This window comes from Lithobates pipiens, unplaced genomic scaffold (assembly GCF_037356315.1).
Source record: "Lithobates pipiens isolate NorthernLeopardFrog02 unplaced genomic scaffold, aLitPip1_a1.2 Scaffold_18, whole genome shotgun sequence".
NCBI classification, from domain to species: domain Eukaryota; kingdom Metazoa; phylum Chordata; class Amphibia; order Anura; family Ranidae; genus Lithobates; species Lithobates pipiens.
Window position 1 is genome coordinate 408,124,893 of NW_027507758.1, and position 22,195 is coordinate 408,147,087.

General features: G+C 44.1%; 1 protein-coding gene across 2 annotated transcripts in view; it reads left to right on the top strand.

Moving 5' to 3' along the window:
* The window catches only part of TBL1XR1 (TBL1X/Y related 1), a 233,468-nt gene that overhangs the window by 54,773 nt on the left and 156,500 nt on the right, over window positions 1-22,195 (top strand). Inside the window, exon 1 of one of the 2 annotated variants that reach the window (XM_077487947.1) lies at window positions 440-644. The exons of the other annotated variant lie outside the window; for it this stretch is intronic. The gene's annotated coding sequence lies outside the window, so the exon portion shown is untranslated. Of the gene's footprint in view, window positions 1-439; window positions 645-22,195 lie in introns of those variants that run through there. 2 annotated transcript variants of the gene reach the window in all.

The following is a 22,195-nucleotide window of genomic DNA, read 5'->3' on the forward strand; positions in this document are numbered from 1 at the left end:
ATATTTTTTATTGGATATGATTTATAGCAGGAAGTAAAAAATATTGTTATTTTTTTCAAAATTGTCACTCTTTTTTTGTTTATAGTGCCAAAAATAAAAACCACAGAGGTGATCAAATACCACCAAAAGAAAGCTCTATTTGTGGAAAAAAAGGACATCAAGTTTATTTGGGTACTGCCCGCTTGTCAGTTAAAGTAACGCAGTGCCATATGACAAAAAATGGCCTGGCTATTAAGGGGGTAAAGCCTTCTGGGGCTGAAGTGGTTAAAGCAGAATTAACTCTCTCAAAGTGTAACTATTTTTAATCCTTATGCTGCTAGCATTAGTAAATAAATAGGAAGGTATGTTATATTTATTTGTTTTAATTTTTTTTTTTTTTTTTACATTTCTTCAGTTGGTTTCTGGCCTAGGCCAAAATGATGTCATACATTCCAGGAGCCTTCATGGGCACTTTTTTTTTTTTCTTCGGGAGGAGGGGCTTTCTCAACTAAACACACCCACCTGCCTGCGTGCCTGAGCTAAGGGCAGATGGATTCCAGGAAGTAAATGCTACATAAATTATCTGCCATTATTCAAGATGGCCGCAACTAGAAATGCTAGGGGGGTTTCTCAACAAAATAAAGTATGGAGACATGGATGGATGGGTGAGTTTTCTTTGGATTTTAAAAATGAATTAGTGTTATCAGTTTGTGGTGCTCGGAAATGGTTTAGTACCACTTTAATTTAACCCTGTTTATAGAAGTACTGTATCTCCTTAAGGCTCCATTCACACTTGTAAGACTCCAAAGTTTTCACCGACTTTAGAGTGCGACTATGATTCAAATTTGGATGGGTGCAACTTGGATACGACTTTGGCTTTGACCAGTGATAATGGACAACTGTTACATACAAATTGCATTGTATAACATTCAGGTACGACTTTCATGCAACTTCTGAGGGTTAACATTGAAGTCCATGGTCTTCAAGTTGAACCAAAGTAGTGCAGGAACTTCTTTTGAAGTTGCTGGAATTCATCGGGAATGACTTGTCATGCAACTTTGATGTCCAAAGTTGCATGACAAGTCCGCCAAGTGTGAATGGAGCCTTATGAAGCAACATAAACCTATATGCTAACACACAAACAAAAAAGACTATTTATGTAGTCTTGGGGAGATGAGGTGGATTGAAGGGAAATTTCCCCAAGGCTGAAGATCTGCTTTTAATGCTCTGGATCCTTTGCGTTCATATTACCTGTGGCCACTTTTAGAATTTGGGGTGGAAAATGTAACATTTTCTGTCAGCGTCCAACTTGTGGAGAAATTAATTCTACTGCGTGGTGTATTGAAAATGACATGCCAAACCCGGAAATAAGTGTTTCATTCCAAGTATCTGAGGACTTTGATATAGCGGTCTAGTTTAGAAAGACAGCCTGCGTGCCCCCTGCGGCCTTGGGACTCGGCTGTTTACAGATCGAAGTTTACCATGTGATCAGCTGTCCGCCAATGACGGCTGATCACATGATGTAAACAGAAGGTGGTAATAGTTTTTGTTCCCTCACGCTGACAGCATGAGAAAGAAAATAAGCCGATTACCTTCTTGTGTAAACAGGACATCGGTCGCACACAGTGACAGCCACTTCTGCTAACCAGTGCCCATCAGTACTGCTTATCAGTGCCCTTCAGTGCCTCCTGATCAGTGTCCACCAGTGCCACCTCATCAGTGCAGCCTTAGCAGCACATATCAATGAAGGAGAAAAATTGCCAGTTTGCAAAATGTTATATCAATCAAACTATGAAAACTGTTTTTTTTTTTTTTTTTTATTCACAAATTTTGGTCTTTTTTTGTTTGTTTAGCAAAAAAAACTCAGTGGTGAGAAAATACCACCAAAAACTCTTTATGTGAAAAAAAAATGATAAAGATTTCATATGGATACAGTTTTGTATGACTGTGCAATTGTTATTCAAAGAGTGACAGCACTAAACGCTGAAATCTGGTTTGGGCAGGAAGGGGGTATAAGTGCCCAGTAAGCAAGTGGTTAAATATATTTATTTATATATGTGTGACACAGGATTCAGAAGCAAGTGGAGATCACTGGAGTAGCGTTGTCTACATCGGTGATTTCCAGCTTCCAGGGACATGGCCAGGTATGGTACATACATAGTTACACTTGTCCATAGTGGACCAACTATGTAAAAATATACCATGCTTGAAATTCTTCTTTAAAGTGTAAGTTCACCGTTTATAGAAAATCTGTACGATGACCTTACACTGGAATCTCTCCCCATTGTACACCGGTCCCGCTGTACCTGAAGCCGGCGATCTCCCGCACTGACACATCATATTGCCTCTTTACCAGCGTCATATGTGACCCAGGGAGCTTGTCTGTGTAGGATGTGCAGTGTGGTATCCGTTATACCCATACCGTCGAGAAAATACCAAAAAGATGTGACAGAAGATTGCACATAAGATGGAAATCAAGGAGCTGGGTGTAATAACCAGCATATGGGGACAACTGAGATGAAATGAAAAGTGCCCCAAGGCCACATGCCGGTACAGCGAAAGAGGCCAAGTGCCCTTAGTGTGAAAAACACACATGCACTTAATGAACGGAATTTAAATATTCATTTATCTCTTACCTTTTTTTCTTATAAGTGATCACATTCCCTCTGTTCTCAGCTGCATAAGAGCTGGGGGGAGAAGAAGCAGCAGGACACTGAGCTTTCCAGTGAATGGCTGTGCAGGGTTTGCATGTCAGGACAAATCCGATCATTGAAGAAGAGCACACCGAGTTCTCAGCACAGCTAGAGAACTGACCACAATGTGCTCTCCTGCTTAGTGTGGTCATTTTTTTTTTTATAGGAAGGCAAAGGGACTGGCAGGGACACCAGGTATTTCACACAAAGGAAGCAATGCAAAAAGAACAGGATACTTTTTCATACAAGAACATGGTATAGCAGACACATATCAGGAATAGGAAATGTTGGAATAACAAACACTTTAAGGCCCCTATTGAACAGAAATTTACCAAAATTTGAGTTGTTCGTGACTCCAGCTTTACAAAAATCTGTTTAAAAATTGTTGAGTGGGGTGGAAAGTCAGCTGTGCAGCGATTCCATTTTATCGGATACAGTCACTATTCATCAGTTGTGCTGTCTTTAGTCAGCTGTGGGTGCCATGGTTATCTGAATAACATAGCCGACAGTGGAGATGCCTGAATATGGGAAATCAGTTGATTTTCCCTCTTTCGTGGGCTACATATTCATATTCAATTGCTGCCATGAACTTTAGTGTGCGTTTATTTTTAAGGGTCGTGTGCAATCTTTTGCTATAAATTGGTTAGTAATTGTGCCATTTTCTTTGGATATGTTAAGGAAGTTTTATGTGTAAGGAGTATAGCATTATTGCTTTTTCAGAGTTATGCATTTTTTGAGTTGGTGGAGTTATATTGGCATTAACCTGGCCAGATCACCAGGTGAAAAAACGGGGGAAAAGAAAACTAAAACAACCACATCTAAAGCTTGGTAAGCTGTAATATATTACATGTTTGGTTTTGGGTTTAATACTGCTTTAAGTGGTAATGCCGTAAGCTACACTAGCCTCCATGACTGCCATGCTTTCTGCTGTAAGTTCCTGCCTCATGGCAGTTTGTTTTGGTCCCTCAACACCAATTTACAGCATGTTTATTGGAGTAGTCAACCCCATAGATAAGGATGGAAATGTTCCAACTCCCAGTATGTTGTTGAGCTTCGCTTAGGGGCTGGATATGTTCCCAGCATGAGGAACTAGCTGCCAGGAGGTCAGGGTTTACAGAAGATCTCTGGATGCCAGCCACTGAGAAAAGTGTTCTTTACAGCATTGTACATACCTCCCCAAAATCCAGACATGTTTGAGGGGAACTGCAATAAAGTTAAAGGTTAAACTTTTTTTTTTTTTTTTTTAAGATTTAATAGGGGTGACTTATTAGAAACAACGGTCAGGTTTTTATTGTTGTCCGTTTCTCTTGGGAGATCTAATTGCCCTGATCAGTCAGGGTAAATACAAATTTTCAATAGCCTTCAGAATTGGAATAAAGGGCAAATATTTCTCTGGTGACACTTGTTCCCTTGACTACTTTCTAAGGGGGGGTTTCACTCCAATTTGAAAGATACTCCTTTTTTTTCCTGTTGAGTCTGTAGTACAGGAAATAAAAGGAAATGTACCTAATGAGACACAGAAGGCAAAAAATAAAAAATACTGATGGCAATTTTAACCTAGCCTGCTATATCCAACACTAAGTTTGACCTAGTACTACAGTACTTTATATCTTAGCTTCAGAAGTTCTCATAATTTTTCTGAAAGTTTTGGAATAAAATTTTATATATTTAAGTAAATGATACCATGGAAAGCTTGTAGACTTTCATTGCTGACCTCTCCTCCTGAAAATTTGAATTGCTCGGTTGTCATGCTGATCCACAGACCTCAATACTTTTAACCACCAATGTACTCCGTGAACAGGGAGATGCCTATGTAAACAAGGCATTTCCCTGTTCTGCCTGCGACAGAGATCTACTGCTCCCGGTCATCGGCACAATGGCACGGCTGGACAAATGCGCATACAGGTATGTCCCCTTTAAATTGCGTCATTGTGGGAGTGCACACGCCACCTACTCCGTGACTGTCCGCCGGGGAGCCTGCGATCGTGTCACGGAGCGGAAAAACAGGGAGATGCCTATGTAAACAAGGCATTTCCCTGTTCTGCCTAGCAACATGACAGAGATCTACTGCTCCCTGTCATCGGGAGCAGTAATTGCTGTCATCTCAGTGGTAGCCCATCCCCCCCAGTTAGAATCCCTCCCTAGGACCCACTTAACCTCTTGATTGCCTGTAGTGTTTAACCCCTTCCCTGCCAGTGTCATTTACACAGTAATCAGTGTATTTTTATAGCACTGATCGCTGTATAAATGACAATGGTCCCAAAATGGTATCAAAAGTGTCTGATGTGTCCGCCTTAAAGCGGAGGTCCACCCTAAAGTGGACCTTCCGCTCATTGGAACCCTCCCCCCCTCCGGTGCCACAATTGGCACCTTTCAGGGGGGAGGGGGGTGCAGGTACCTGTACAGTACAGGTATCTGCACCCACTTCCGGCGTAGATTCTGCAGAAGGTACGCCCCTTTCCGCAGAATCTACGCCCCTTTCCGAAGGTCCCCCGCTGCCTGCTGGGAAACGCACGGATCCCAGAGACAGCGGGGACCATCCTTATTGCGCAGCACGACTCGCGCATGCGCAGTAGGGAACCGGAAAATTAAGCCGAAAGGCTCCACTTCCTGATTCCCATACCCAAGATGGCGGCGGCAGCACCCGAGAGACGATCGAGAGATCGGCTTCGGGTGCCGACATCGCGGGCGCGCTGGGCGGGTAAGTGTCATTATTTTAAAAGTCAGCAGCTGCAGTATTTGTAGCTGCTGGCTTTTTTAAAAAAAAAAAAACGGCGGACTACTGCATTAATGTCTCAGTCACGATAAAAATCACAGATCACCGCTCATTACTAATACAAAAAAATTTATAATAAAAATGCCATAAATATATCCCTTATTTTGTAGACGCTATAACTTTTGCGCAAACCAATCAATATACGCTTATTGCAATTTTTTTTTTTTTACCAAAAATATGTAGAAGTATACATATCGGCCTAAACTGAGAAAAAAAGTGTTTTTTTATATTTTTTTGGGGATATTTATTATAGCAAAAAGTAAAAAAATAATGTGTTTTTTCAAAATTTCGCTCTTTTTTTGTTTATAGCACAAAAAATAAAAACCGCAAAGGTGATCAAACGCCACCAAACGAAAGCTCTATTTGTGGGAAAAAAAAGCCAATAATTTTGTTTGGTTGCAACGTCGCATGACTGCACAATTGTCAATTAAATCGATGCTGTGCCGTATCGCAAAAAGTGCTCTGGGCAGGAAGGGGGTAAATCCTTGGGGGACTGAAGTGGTTAAAGTTACTCTTCCAGAAAACTATGCAGACAAGTTTTGATTGCACTTTTACTATACTGGACAGCATGCTTGATGTAAAACACATCAACCTGTCAATGAAGTCCTTCATATGTTTTCCTCTTTCTTTAATAAAACATGCAGTGTTTTGTATATTCTCCCAAAACTGCAGCAACCGATCTCAGATTCCCAGACGTTTACAGAGTGTTGTTGAAAGAAGAGGGGGTGCTGCACTGTGGAAAACATGGCCTTGTCCTAACTTTTTTGAGACGTTTGCTGCCATCAATTTCAAAATTACCTTCTTTTTGTTCTTAAAATGGTACATTTTCTCAGTTTAAACATTTGACATGTATTATATTGTCTGTTGTGAATAGAATATGGGTGTCTACGGTTTGCAAATCATTGCATTCTGTTATGTATATTTTGCACAGTGTCCCAACGTTTTTGGAATTGGGGTTGCATTTAAAGTGACTGTAAAGCAGGGGTCTCAAACTGGTGGCCTTCCAGCTGTTGCAAAACTACAAGTCCCATCATGCCTCTGACTGTGGGAGTCATGCTTGTAACTATCAGCCTTGCAATGCCTCGTGGGATATGTAGTTTTGCAACAGCTGGAGGGCCGCTAGTTTGAGACCCCTGCTGTAAAGGTTTGTTTCGTTTTGCACAGAGCAGCCCTGATCCTCCTCTTTTGGGGTACCCCCGCAACGCTCTTGGCTCCTCCTCTTTATTGGGTGCCCCAACAGAGAGCCGCTTTCCATGGGGGTACCCGTGCGGGCACACTCATGAATCCCACTGCTGTGTCCCTTGACACATACAGCAGTACTCGGTCCCGCCCCTCACGTCACTGGATTTTATTAACAGCAGCAAAGCCAATGGCTCCTGCTGCCATCAATCTATCCAATGCAGACAGAGATAGCGGCTGAGCTCGTGCATATCGCTGGAACGGATTGGCTCAGGTAAGAAAAAGCTCTGGGGGCAGCTGCAGCACAGAAAGTTTTTCCCCTTAATGCATAAAATCCATTAAAGTGAAACTGGAGACTTTACAACCCCTTTAGTAGTAGTTTCTAATTTCCAGCCAGGAAGCAGAGCTCTCTGCTCGTTATCAGGCAAGTAACCGATTTGCTGGAAAATCTCAGTTTACAGAGTTCATTACCTCAAATGCAAGCAGTGCAACTACCTGAATTTGACTGGTTATCAGCTTCTTGCAATCCACTGTTAAGCTGACTGGGAGTGGGGGAAACAGCACAGGGAGCCATTTGTTGAGCTGCAGTGCTTGCTGATAGAAAGAGGGAGCAGAGTTTCTTAAAGCAACTCTGGCATGAAAAAATGTTGTTAAAAGTGGAAAAAAGGAAGGAAACATTCACCTTTCCTAGTGCTTGCATCACCTTATGCTCGGAAGCCAAAGTACTATGTATCACCAGCACATCATCCTTTCCTATCCAAATTCCATTTACTGTAAAAAAAAATAGAGTAGAGCAGTACCAATGAGGAATTATTTTTCCTCGGAAAGTGATGCAAATGGGACAGAGTGAAAGAAAAAACCCTCTCTGGAACTACATACAAAGCAAGAGAATACAAGATATCTCAGTCATAAATTTGTCACTCTGTTACTATCTGAAGAGAATCAATTATTGAGCAAAGAACTTTGTAGCTTTGCCCAACAGCCAGGTTTAATAGCTTCCCATTTGAATTTGAATTTAAAGAGGAGTTCTGCCCTCCCCTTTAAAAATGAAAAGTCAGCAGCTATACATACTGTAGCTGCTGACTATTAACATTAGGACACTTACCTGTCCTGGAGTCCAGCGATGTCGGCAGCGATGTCGGCACTGCAGCCAATGTTTACATCGGCTGGTGAGGTGCTGCCTCTGCCAGTGCTGGTAAGGGAACCCGGCAGTATAGCCTTTCGGATTCAAGGCCAGGTCCCTACTGTGCATGCATGAAGCGGTTTCTCACTGGCCCAGCAGAAGGGGGGGCCGAGCTGCCGACGTACTTCACTGCGGCCCAGTCTCCTGGAACTGGGGACAGGGTGCCTGTAAAAAACAAGTACTGGCTCCCCCCTCCCACCTGAAAGTTGCCAAATGTGGCACTGGAGAGGGGAATGAGTCAGATAAGTGGAAGTTCCACTTTTGGGTGGAACTTCGGTTTAAGCTCAAGTTTGAACGAGCTTTGAAAATTTAAAACCATTTTTTTGCAGACAAAGGAACTATTCTTCTAATCAGACTAGAGGATTGAAGGTAAAAAAGTGAGTTTTTGCCCCTTGGGCAATTTGAGAAGCATTGACTGCTATTTACAAATAGTGATGTATTACACATGCCTATAGGCCAATTGGATGAAGACCTATTCCAGAGAAGAGTGAACAACAAGCTCAGGAATCGTTACGGAATGACTGCAATTTAAAGTGATTGTAAAGTCTTGCTTTTTTTCCTATGAAAATAACATGCATTTCATACTTACCTGCTCTGTGCAGTGGATTTGCACAGAGCAGCCCCAATCCTCCTCTTATCTGGTCCCTCTTTTGTGATCCTGGTCCCTCCCTCCTGTTCAGTGCCCTCACAGCAAGCAGCTTGCTATGGGGCCACCCGAGCGGACTTACAGCTCCCTGTGTCCTTTTAGAAACGGAGCCCCGGTCCAGCCCGTCCCCTCTCTCCCCTGATTGGCAGCAGCGGCAGCCAATGGTACAGCTGCTGTGTCTCAGCCAATCAGGAGTGAGAATCTTGGACGGCTGAAACACTCGTTGACATCACTGGAGAGATCTCAGGTAAGTGTTAGGGGGGCTGCTGCACACAGTAGGCTTTTTATCTTGATGCATAGAAAGCATTAAGATAAAAAACATTCTGTCTTTACAACCCCTTTAATATTTAAACCAGTTGATAAGGGCCATTGTTCTACTGGACTACTGAGACTGTCCAAGTGGAATAATGCTTTCTGTGTTGTCTGATAGTTGGTAGTTCTATAATAATTTTAAAGGGTCCAACGAGGTTACACAACCTGTAGCATCCATAATTTGTTCATATGTCAGGGGGCTCCCTGCTTGTGCTAGGAACCATTTTTTTTTTTTTTTCTGTTTCAAATACCCTTCACTCTCCAACAAAAGATCTTTTTCTTGTAAGGGTGGATATTACATTTATATATATTTCCATCCCTAATAAAGATGGATTGGAGGTGGTTCATCAATCCTGCACCCATGATACCAATGGAATTTGTGCCAACTGGTCTTTAACTAATCCTGGAAATCAAGTTTTGTTTGAAAACTATAAACAAAGGCGATGGTGATGTGGAATGCAGCAGCACCCTCATTTGCTAACCATTTTGTTGGTTGTTTGGAAGAGAACTGTATCTTTCCCTCAGCTCCATTTAGGAGAAGATACACAGATTACATATTTGTCATTTGGGTTAACCACTACAGATCCACGCTATTGCCAAATGACGGCATTAGCGCGGACCTACATTTCCGGGACTACGTCTATTGACGTGGTCCCGGTTACGAGCGGCCTGCGCGCCCCCTGAGGGGCGCGCGCGGCGCGCTCTGTGATCGGCGAGTCCGTGAGACTCGCCTGATCACCGATCCGTGTAAGGGGTCGATCCCGACCCCTTATCACGTGATCAGCTGTCAGCCAATGACAGCTGATCATGTGATAGAACGGAGCCGGTAATCGGCTATTATTCCTCCTCGCGCTGACAGCGCGAGGAGAGAAAAAAAAAGCCGATCGCCGGCGGCCGTGATCGGGACATCAGTCCCGATCACGGCCATCAATACAAGGGACCACCTGCCACCTGCCTGTGCCCACCTGCCTCCCGCAGTGCCATCCTGAAATAAAATAAAAGCAAAAGTAAGTGCCCCCCGTCAGTGCCCATAGTGCCCACAGTGCCACCCCACAGTGCCACCCAATCTGCCTCAAAGGTGCTGCACCCCAGTGCCGCCCATCAGTGCCCAGCAGTGCCGCCCATCTGTGCTCAGCAGTGCCGCCCATCAGTGCCCAGCAGTGCCACCTATCAGAGCCACCTATCAGTGCCCATCAGTCCCATCTATCTGTGGTACCTATCAGTGCCCATCCGTGCCACTTATCCGTGCCATCTTATCTGTGCCCATCTTTGCCCATCAGTGCCGCCTTATCTGTGCCCATCGGTGCCGCCTTATCTGTGCCTATTAGTGCCGCCTTAACTATGCCTATCAGTGCCCACCGGTGCAGCCTATCAGTGCCCACCAATGCAGCCCATCAGTGCCCACCAATGCAGCCCATCAGTGCCCACCAATGCAGCCCATCAGTGCCCACCAATGCAGCCTATCAGTGCCGCCTAATCAGCGCACTTCAATGAAGGAGAAAAATGACCCGTTTGCAAAATTTTATAACAAACTATTAAACATGATTTATTTTTTTATTTTTTTGCATCTTTTTTGGTTTGTTTAGCAAAAAATAAAACTCCGAGCTGTAACTAAATACCACCAAAAGAAAGCTCTATTTGTGGGAAAAAAATGATAAAAATTTCATTTGGGTACAGTGTTGTATGACCGCGTAATTGTCACTCAAAGTGCATCAGCGCTGAAAGCTGAAAATTGGTCTGGGACTGAGGGGGGTTTAAGTGCCCAGTAAGCAAGTGGTTAAAGTGGTGTTGCCACCAAAAAATAAAAAATAGTTTAAAATTCTTTAAAAAAAAAAAAAAACATTAATTCGAATTTTTTTTTCACTCGCCTCTAAATGCCTGTTGCTAAGGGATCCCTCGTAGTCTGCCTTCTTCATTGCCCGGGCTGGTGACATCACTTCCCCTCGTGCCACACAGTCATCTGGGACCTGTCACGTGTCCCAGATGACTGTGTGGCGTATCACGGCGCCCTGCGCCGCACGCGCATGCGCAGTGGGTACCCAGCTGTTAAGCCAGAGCTGGGTGCCCACAGTAAGGCTGCTTTCACACTGGGGCGGTATTCAGGCGTTACAGCGCTAAAAATAGCGCCTGTGTAACGCCTGAAAAAAACCGGCCCCTTTAACTCCAGTGTGAAAGCCGGAGGAGGGCTTTCACACTGGAGCGATGCGCTGGCAGGACGGTGAAAAAAGTCCTGCTAGCCGCATCTTTGCAGCGGTGAAGGAGCGGTGTATTCACCGCTCCTATACCGCTCCTACCCATTGAAATCAATGGGACACCGCGGCAATACCGCCGGCAAAGCGCCGCTGCAGCGGCGCTTTGCGGGCGGGTTTAACCCCTTTTCGGCCGCTAGCGGGGGTTAAAACCACCCCGCTAGCGCCCGCACACCGCCGCTAAAACGACGGTAAAGCGCCGCTAAAAATAGCGGCGCTTTACCGCCAACGCTGCTCCCGCCCCAGTGTGAAAGCAGCCTTAGAATGACGGCGCCACGAGCGGAGTGGGGAACGAGGGGGGGGGGGGGCTTCGTTCCCCTGCATCACTGAACTCTGGGACAGGTAAGTGTCCCATTATTAAAAGTCAGCAGCTGCAGTATTTGTAGCTGCTGACCTTTATTTTTTTTTTTTTTTTTAGGGGGCACCCCACTTTAAGGTGATTGTAAAGGATTGTTTAAAAAATAAAAAATAAACTAAACATGTCATACTTGTCAGACTGACAGAAGTTTTTTCACCTTAATGCATAGGATGTATTAAGGTGAAAAAAACATGAGGGTTTACGACCCCTTTAAGACTGAGTCATAGTTATGCGAGTTTGTTGGTTTCCTCAACTCTCTCTTTATAGGAATTATTTGCTTTTAATCTTAAATCTTCGGACTTGTATAAACTTTGTGAGCTGTTGCACCAAGATGGCGGTTGGGTTATTATTATTATACAGGATTTATATAGCACCAGCAGTTTGCACATAACTATACAAAGTGCAGGGAGACAGTACAGTTACAATACAATTTAATAAAAGAGAGAACACATCACTATCCACAAAGCCCACACACCATAGCATCTTACTTCACTAGGACAGTGCACACCCAAAACACTGATTTAAATAAACATTTGAATGTTTTGCAATTTATCTTTCTTTTTTAACAGCTTAAGGACCACCCCACATACATTTACTGTGGCAGGGTGGCCCTTAAGAGCAAAATCACATACCTGTATGTGAGTTTCTTTTTCAGCTCTGGGGCGCGCACCGCCGGAACCCTGCTCTGGCTGTGACTGGACACAGCGGGAGCCAATCAGCGGGTCCGGCAGACATGATGTCCGCCGTCTACCCAAGATCTTTCTGAGGAGAGGCAGAACAGCGGTCTGCCTATGTAAACAAGGCAGATCGCCATTCTGCCAGAGAGGAAAATGGAGATCTTTTGTTTCTGCTAAGCAGAAACACGATTGTCTGTTTTCCTTTAGTGAAAGCACATCCCCCAGTTAGAAAGCACTGATAGGGAAAGCACTTAACCTTTTAATCTCCCCTGATGTTAACCCCTTCCCTGCCAGTGTCATTAGTACAGTAACAGTGCAATTTTTTTGCACTGATTACTGTATTCGTGTCATTGGTCTCCAAAAATTGTCAGGTGTCTGATCTGTCCTTCACAATGTCGCAGTCCTGTTAACCACTTCGCGCTGGTAGGACGTCCTGGGACGGCCTCGGCTTTCGGTGGTTATATCTGAATGATGCCTGAGGCCACAGACATCATTCAGATATCGGCGTTTTCAGCCGGCAATTCCCTGCACCATAAGAACGATCATAGCGGCTGTTCCGCCGCTTGATCGTTCTTACGGGAGGCGACGCCCCCCCCCTCCGGTGCTTGTACCGACTCACTGCTTCCATCGGTGAGTCGGTCACAGGATCCGCCGGCCCCCGGATAATACCATAGAGATTTCCGGCAGACCAGATCGTCCCCGGAGTCTCTATGATCGTTCGGAGGCCGGGCGCAATGTTATGACATCACGCCCGGCCTCTGCATTCAAAATAATGGCGCCGATTTGGCTAGGAAGCCAGGATCGTTTTTTTGTTTTGTTTTTTATTTTAGGCTTCCCAGCTTAGAGGTGAGATATGGGGTCTTATTGACCCCATATCTCACTGTAAATAGGTCCGACCGTGCCATATTTCTATTACAAGGGATGTTTACCATATTTAACGGCGTATAACACGCACCCCAAGTTTAGGAGGGCATTTTAAGGAAAAAAGTTTTAGGAGGGAAGTTTTTAAGGAAAAAAAACCTTACATTTAAATGCCAGTCAATGCAGCCTTATCAGTGTGCATCTGCAGCCTTGTCTATCATTGCAGAATGATCAGTGTCATTTGCAGCTTGCCCAGCGCTGTTTGCAGCTTTGCAGTGTCATTTGCAGCTTGGCCAGCACCGTTTGCAGCCTTGCCCATGTTTAAATTTCCCGCCGCCGAGACAGACCGAGCGAGCGCCGCCGAAAAAGACCGAGCCGACTTGCTCGGCTCCGCTCGTAGTCCTGCCTCCCTGCTGTTTCTCTAGCGAGCGCTGCCGAAAAAGACCGAGCCGTCTGTACTGTGTATTCAGCTGGGCTCCGCTCGCAGTCCCGCCCAAAAAGTTGCAACAACCGCCATTGTATTCTCCAGGGTCTTTGCTAAAAAAAAATATATAATGTTTGGGGGTTCTATGTAATTTTCTAGCAAAAAAATGATGAACTTTACATGTAGGAGAGAAATGTCAGAATTGGCCTGGATGGGAAGTGGTTAGAAATCACTGATCAATCTCATTATTTTAGAAATGGATTGGATGCTCCACATCAATGTGTAAAACAGGCCTCCTCACATGTTTATAAGACCAGTAAAACTAGTCAGACATGTCCAGTACAGGAATATTCCCAAACTAGTAGTAGTTTGCTATCTCTATAACTTCACACTGCACCTTTAGTTTATTTTCCTTAGCTCAAATAATTTGTAATAAAAACATCTTTGCCATTCCACTTTGCATATTATATTTTATATATATATATATATATATATATATATATATATATATATATATATATATACATACATACACACACACACACACACTGTGATTCTGTACTTGCCAAATATGCTGCAAAAATCTCCCTCCACTGAGTCTGGCTGCAGCTATTTTAACTATGGGCAGGTGGAGCTGCTACCTGTTCACTTCCTAGATTTACACAGAGGCACGCCTCCAGCTCTCATTGACCCTCTTATGACTCACCCCCCCTCCTTTCCTGGCAAGCTCGCTCTCTCTCTCTAGAGAGAGCTGTGTATGATATCATACGTCTAGGCTAATGACCAGGCAAGAAAGAGGAAGTGGGCTGTATAAGGTATTTACTGGCAGAAAAAAAATGTTTTACTATCCAAAGTTAAAACAACAAGGGCAGAAGATTTAATAGATGGAAAGTTAAAAAAATGACTGAAGGTCCACTTTAAGGATCATTGTAAGTTTTTATCCACCTATTGTTCTATTTCATTTTTTTGACAGACATGCATTTGATTTACTTTTGTGATGTGCAAGTAATGATTAGTTGAGATTGTGTCTGGGTTGTTCACTCTGTAAGATGCTGGCTGTTCCGTGGTTGCTGAGCGACCAGGGTAACATCTGGTTGAGTCATGATCAGCGATTGGCTGTATATGAGTGCTGCTATGGATGGACAAGTCTTCCGCAGAGAGTATTCTATTCTGCCAGTCAGTGCACGGGGCTGTCAGAATACTGTCGGAGCTAACAAACAGTGACTGCATCTGATTGGTCAGTGTTAACCTACAGATGCAGTGGGCGGAGCTGAGGACCCCCCACTGATGTCAGTCAAGAGGAGAGGCGCTGCCCCACCCGCTGCTTCTGTCAGGCTGAGAGAGGAGAGAAGTGGCGGGTCAATGAGTGCAGATAAGCGCTGTGTAAAAAAAGGTATATACAGCATTATTTTCATTTAGCACAGTCACAGGGGGCCATTACAGTAAAAAAGAGGATTATGAAAAATAAACAGTAATTTGAGCATCATGACAGGAGGGGGTAGTGTGGACATGAAGCTGTCAGGCGGAGAGGAGAGCAGAGGAGGGCACACAGGAGACACAAAGCAAGGCTGCAGATGACGGAGACATGTATGCCAGTGTCAGAGCTTGGCAGCCATGATATATTGGAGTCAGCATACGTGGGGAGGGTAGGAACTGACAGGATCAGCCAGGTGTTACAGGGGGACAAATGACACAGCACAAGCACTGTGCTGTATAACATGCTTTAAGGGAACAGGATCTTTATTTGGGGTTAACAAACGCTTTAAGTTATCCATAAGCAATGTTTTAAAAATATATATAAAAAAAACACCCTGCAAGACAAAGGCTATACATACTAGCTCATTGTGAATTACTTACCTGAGATTGAAGCCCCCACAGCGGTCCTCGGTCACCTCCTCCGTCACCGCCATGATACCCGGAGTGACTTCCGTGTATCGTGGCTTCGGCGCTGTGATTGGCAAGAGCCACGATGACGTCACTCCCGCACATGTGCGTGAGAGCCATCAGTGATGGCACGATCCCATTCATTAAACAGCACGCTCAGCGCGCCTGCACCGTTGTCTAGACTTACCTGTAGGTCAAAGTGGTTTAGAACCACTTTAAACAGGAGGTCTGGCACTAGAATTATTGCTCTCATTGTGACTTTCTCAGAAATACCTTACATGTGAGGTGCGATCACGGTTTACGTATGTGTACCGGACCTATATATGCATTTCTGCATAAGCACGGGGGGCACTTTACTTTTTAAAATGTTATTTACTTTTTTTTACACTCTCTACTTTCTCTTAACCACTTGCCTACTGGGCACTTAAACACTCCCCTTGCCCAGACCAATTTTCAGCTTTTGGTGCTCTCACAGTTTACAATTACTCAGTCAGGCAACACTGTACCAAAATGAATTTTTTGTCCTTTTTTTCCCACAAATAGAGCTTTCTTTTGGTGGTATTTGATCACCTCTGGGTTTTTTATTTTTTGCGCTATAAATGAAAAAAGACCGAAAAAATTAAAACAAAAAAAACACATATTTCTTTGTTTCTGTGACAGAATTATGCAAATTATTAATTTTTCTTCATAAATTTTGGCCACAATTTAGACTGCTACATATCTTTGGTAAAAATAACCCAAATTAGTGGATATTATTTGGTCTTTGTGAAAGTTAGAGAGTCTACAAGCTGTGGTGTGAATCATACAAAATTCATCACATCTGATGTACTGGTGGCCGATCTAATTTCTTGCGATCCGAACAAGCCAGGAAAGTACAAATACCCCCCAAATGACCCCTTTTTTGAAAGTAGACATTCCAAGGTATTTAGTAAGAGGCATGGTGAGCTTTTTGATGTTGTCATTTTTTCCCACAATTCTTTGCAAAATGAAGATTTTTTTTTTTTTTTCCACAAAATTGTCATTGTAATAGGTTATTTCTCTCACGTGGCATGTGTATACCACAAATGACACCCCAAAATAAATTCTGCTACTCCTCCCGAGTATTACAATACCACACATAACAGCCTGGCCACTTAGAGGCCCAACATGCAGGGAGCACGTCATGTGTTCTAGGAGCATAAATTACACATCTAACTTGTTGACTAACTATTACACTTTTGAAGGCCCTGGAGCACCAGGACAATGACACGTGGTACTGATACGTGGCACTGATGACAGATGGCACTAATACGTGGCATTGATGACACTGATGACAGATGGCACTGATAAGTAGCTATGATGACACATGACACTTATAACAGATGGCACGTGACACTGACAGGTGGCACTGATGACAGATGGCACTACATATGAGATCATCTCTCATTGGACACGCTGATCGTGCTGTAAACGGCTGCTGTGATTGGCTGTTTACAGCGATCTGTGACTGGATGTGTCTGAGGGACACGGCCAGCACAGAACTTCCCTGATGCGAGTCCGCGGCGGCGCGCAGAGGGGAAGTAAATAGGAGGACGTCCAGGGACGCCTTCCTGGCAGGAAACGTCCACGCTGTAGCCGTCTTTCGGCTATAGCGTGGGCGGGAAGTGGTTAAATAAAAAATAAATTAATAGTCTGGGGAGTCTTGCATTCAAATAGCTTATACATACAGTATATAAACCCATTAGGTGCTAAAGGGGTGTGACCACACATTAAAGTACTTTGCAGTTGGCCATTTTAATCCGACGTTAGTACAGCAATCTCCCCTGCTGTTCTTTTGTGTTCGGATAGGGGGGCGGCTCTCCCACCAGAACACTCCAGTAAGGCTGCTTTCACACTGGGGCGGGAGCAGCGTCGGCGGTAAAGCGCCGCTATTTTTAGCAGCGCTTTACCGTCGTTTTAGCGGCGGTGTGCGGGCGCTAGCGGGGTGGTTTTAACCCCCGCTAGCGGCCGAAAAGGGGTTAAACCCGCACGCAAAGCGCCGCTGCAGCGGCGCTTTGCCGGCGGTATTGCCGCGGTGTCCCATTGATTTCAATGGGTAGGAGCGGTGAATACACCGCTCCTTCACCGCTGCAAAGATGCGGCTAGCAGGACTTTTTTCACCGTCCTGCCAGCGCATCGCTCCAGTGTGAAAGCCCTCCGGCTTTCACACTGGAGTTAAAGGGGCCGGTTTTTTTCAGGCGTTACACAGGCGCTATTTTTTGCGCTGTAACGCCTGAATACCGCCCCAGTGTGAAAGCAGCCTAAGCGCTCTAGGGCAGAGGATTCATGTAGCATTTACTTCCTGGAATCCATCAGCCCTTACCACATGCATGCAGGCAGGATGGAGTGCTTGGCTAAAAATGGGTGGAGCTATTGTACGTGCCGTCGCCAGGCTTGTCCTGCTGTGTACACAATCCAGATTTTTCTCCATACATGGTTTGTTTGCCTTGGTTTGATATATCACGCTTAATGCATCACATACTATGTGGGTATTTCCAAACCCTTTACTCAAATAAAGTTCCTTTATGGTTTTACACTATGTGGATGTCTACTTTGTTTCATATCCATGATGATAATATTTCACCATATCCATTGAGATGTACCTGGATTTTATGTGATTTATTAAGATGTTCCTTGATGACATGAGTTCTAGATGCTTGATATATGGGGATACACTATACTAGGCACATTTGACTCCGTCATAGGGTCCCTCAGCATTTGCATGAGTCCATTTTACACTGGTGGTGGAATTGGATCACTCTTGTTGTTATGACTAGAACTATTGTCACGATTGCACAAAACTTATTTGGACTGTTTTGAATTATCACATATTCTCGGCAATTAAAGCGGAGTGTTACAGGGGGACAAATGACACAGCACAAGCACTGTGCTGTATAACATGCTTTAAGGGAACAGGATCTTTATTTGGGGTTAACAAACGCTTTAAGTTATCCATAAGCAATGTTTTAAAAATATATATAAAAAAAACACCCTGCAAGACAAAGGCTATACATACTAGCTCATTGTGAATTACTTACCTGAGATTGAAGCCCCCACAGCGGTCCTCGGTCACCTCCTCCGTCACCGCCATGATACCCGGAGTGACTTCCGTGTATCGTGGCTTCGGCGCTGTGATTGGCAAGAGCCACGATGACGTCACTCCCGCACATGTGCGTGAGAGCCATCAGTGATGGCACGATCCCATTCATTAAACAGCACGCTCAGCGCGCCTGCACCGTTGTCTAGACTTACCTGTAGGTCAAAGTGGTTTAGAACCACTTTAAACAGGAGGTCTGGCACTAGAATTATTGCTCTCATTGTGACTTTCTCAGAAATACCTTACATGTGAGGTGCGATCGCGGTTTACGTATGTGTACCGGACCTATATATGCATTTCTGCATAAGCACGGGGGGCACTTTACTTTTTAAAATGTTATTTACTTTTTTTTACACTCTCTACTTTCTCTTAACCACTTGCCTACTGGGCACTTAAACACTCCCCTTGCCCAGACCAATTTTCAGCTTTTGGTGCTCTCACAGTTTACAATTACTCAGTCAGGCAACACTGTACCAAAATGAATTTTTTGTCCTTTTTTTCCCACAAATAGAGCTTTCTTTTGGTGGTATTTGATCACCTCTGGGTTTTTTATTTTTTGCGCTATAAATGAAAAAAGACCGAAAAAATTAAAACAAAAAAAACACATATTTCTTTGTTTCTGTGACAGAATTATGCAAATTATTAATTTTTCTTCATAAATTTTGGCCACAATTTAGACTGCTACATATCTTTGGTAAAAATAACCCAAATTAGTGGATATTATTTAGTCTTTGTGAAAGTTAGAGAGTCTACAAGCTGTGGTGTGAATCATACAAAATTCATCACATCTGATGTACTGGTGGCCGATCTAATTTCTTGCGATCCGAACAAGCCAGGAAAGTACAAATACCCCCCAAATGACCCCTTTTTTGAAAGTAGACATTCCAAGGTATTTAGTAAGAGGCATGGTGAGCTTTTTGATGTTGTCATTTTTTCCCACAATTCTTTGCAAAATGAAGATTTTTTTTTTTTTTTCCACAAAATTGTCATTGTAATAGGTTATTTCTCTCACATGGCATGTGTATACCACAAATGACACCCCAAAATAAATTCTGCTACTCCTCCCGAGTATTACAATACCACACATAACAGCCTGGCCACTTAGAGGCCCAACATGCAGGGAGCACATCATGTGTTCTAGGAGCATAAATTACACATCTAACTTGTTGACTAACTATTACACTTTTGAAGGCCCTGGAGCACCAGGACAATGACACGTGGTACTGATACGTGGCACTGATGACAGATGGCACTAATACGTGGCATCGATGACACTGATGACAGATGGCACTGATAAGTAGCTATGATGACACATGACACTTATAACAGATGGCACGTGACACTGACAGGTGGCACTGATGACAGATGGCACTACATATGAGATCATCTCTCATTGGACACGCTGATCGTGCTGTAAACGGCTGCTGTGATTGGCTGTTTACAGCGATCTGTGACTGGATGTGTCTGAGGGACACGGCCAGCACAGAACTTCCCTGATGCGAGTCCGCGGCGGCGCGCAGAGGGGAAGTAAATAGGAGGACGTCCAGGGACGCCTTCCTGGCAGGAAACGTCCGCGCTGTAGCCGTCTTTCGGCAATTAAAGCGGAGCTCCAGTCACCATAATCATTTTTTTTTTCTAAAAGCACTGCCATGATTGGCACAGATTGTACATTACTATTTGGATACTGTTGCAAATTTAACGTCTGTTTTTTTTTTTTTAATCTGTAAAAAATTACCAGTGCAGATCTCGGAAGCAAGCAGGGGCCAATGTGGTTCTGGGCATCTGTAAGCCCGTTCATGTCTATTTCCGGGTTTAGGTGTAGCTGGTTACCCAGCATGCACCTCCCAAACTCACACCTGCCCAGTGATGACACTGCACAGCGCAGTTTGGCTTTAGCGATGGCGGCAGCAGCAGACGTTCCCGCCCCGTTCTTATGGCAACTTGTCAACTGAAAGAGAATCAGGCGATTCCCTTGGACTTCTGGGATCGATGATGCCGTTATCCCAGGAGTCCAAGGGAATCACCTGATGAAATTGACACATTTAAAATAAAAGGTATTACTATTAGCTTATTTTATGTTTTAAGTTGTATTACACAGTATGTCTGACTGTTTTTGCTAGAGGCTTTCTTTGCCAGTGCGTTTTCCCCCTGTTTTTTTACAAGTGTTTATTTCATTGGCCTAGAAAAAAAAATGAGCCCCTTGAAGACTAAGGCCGCGTACACACGGGCGGACTGTCTGACGGACTTGGTCCGCTGAAACGCGTTTCAGCGGACAGTCCGCTCGTGTGTGGGCTTCAGCGGACTTTTTCAGCGGACAGTCTGGCGGACTAAGTCTTTCGGAATTTCCGTAATATTGTCCGTCCAACTTTGGTTTCAGCGGACAGTCCGCTCGTGAGTAGGCAAGTTGGACGGACTAAGTATGGCGCATGCTCAGAAAGGATTTACACGACCGAAGGTTGCATTGCAGTGTATTGGACGTCGTATTTCTAGTCCCGTCGTACGTGCTGTACACGTCATCGCGCAAGCTTTCAGCGGACTGTCTGTTCATCGTGTGTGGTCAAGTCCGTTCATTCAAAAGTAGGACGGACTGTCTGTCGGACTTAGTTGGCCAGACAGTCTGCCCGTGTGTACGCGGCCTAAGCCTTTTTCTGACACTTGTTGCTTACAAGTTAAAATCAGTATTTTTTGCTAGAAAGTTACTTCGAATCCTCAAACATTATATACATTTTCTTTTTAGCAGAGACCTTAGAGAATTAAACGGCAATCGTTAGAATAGCTTATGTCACACGGTATTTGCGCACCGGTTTTTCAAACATTTTTTTTTTGTGGAAAAAATACACTTTTAGCAATAAAAAAATATATATATTTTTTTTACCAGTTTAGAGTTACAGAGGAGGTCTAGTGCTAGAATTATTGTGCTCACTCTAATGACCGCGGCAATAGCTCAAGTGTGGTTTGAACACTGTTCACATTCATGGGTGCGACTTACATATGCGTTTGCTTCTGCACACGAGCACGAAGAGATGGTCTATAAAACCCCAAATCTCTCATTTGCACTGGAAGCAGCATTCCAGCCTGTACAAAAAATAAAAAATAAAAGTCAGCAGCTACAAATACTGTAGCTGATAACTTTTAATATAAGGACACGCACCTGTCCAGGGTTCCTGCGTTGTCAGCACCCCAAGCCGATTTGTCCATCGACACACGCACTGCAAGTAAAGGAAGCCGGCAGTGAAGCCTTCGGGCTTCACAGCTGGTTTCCTACTGTGCATGCGTGAGTCGCCCTGTGCTTTGAGTGGTCTCGTAGTCTTCTGGGACACACACAGGTCCCAGACAGCAGCAGGGGGAAAGAGGAGGGCCCAAAGCAATCGCGCAAATGATGTACCTCACTGTGATGAAGGTAGGACAGAAGGGCAGCTTAAAAATATTAGAAAAGGTGCAAAACTATTAAAAAAAATATATTATGTCCAAAAACGAGCAGAGGGGTGGGTTGGGGTGCTTTATAGTTCAGGGCCTATTTGCATTTCAGCCTGGAACTACACTTTAAAAGCATTCAAAATTCCACGTTTGGCTGTTATAAATAATTACTTTTTTTTTTAATCTGGCACCTTTAAGACTCTATTAAACCAGAATTGATGTCATGACTTCACCTGTGGGTTACTAGATCCGAGACCCGATCAAAGCTGATTCCAGCTTCGTTCGGGTCTCTCCAGCCAGCCGGAGGACATGCTGGCTGGTTACTTGGGCCTCCGGGCTTCTAATAACAGCTGAGCAGCTGATTAGCTGCATTGGTTGTTATTAGAAAGAAAGCAGACCATTGGCGCTAAAAAAAAAAAGAAAACTGTGGAACAACCACTTG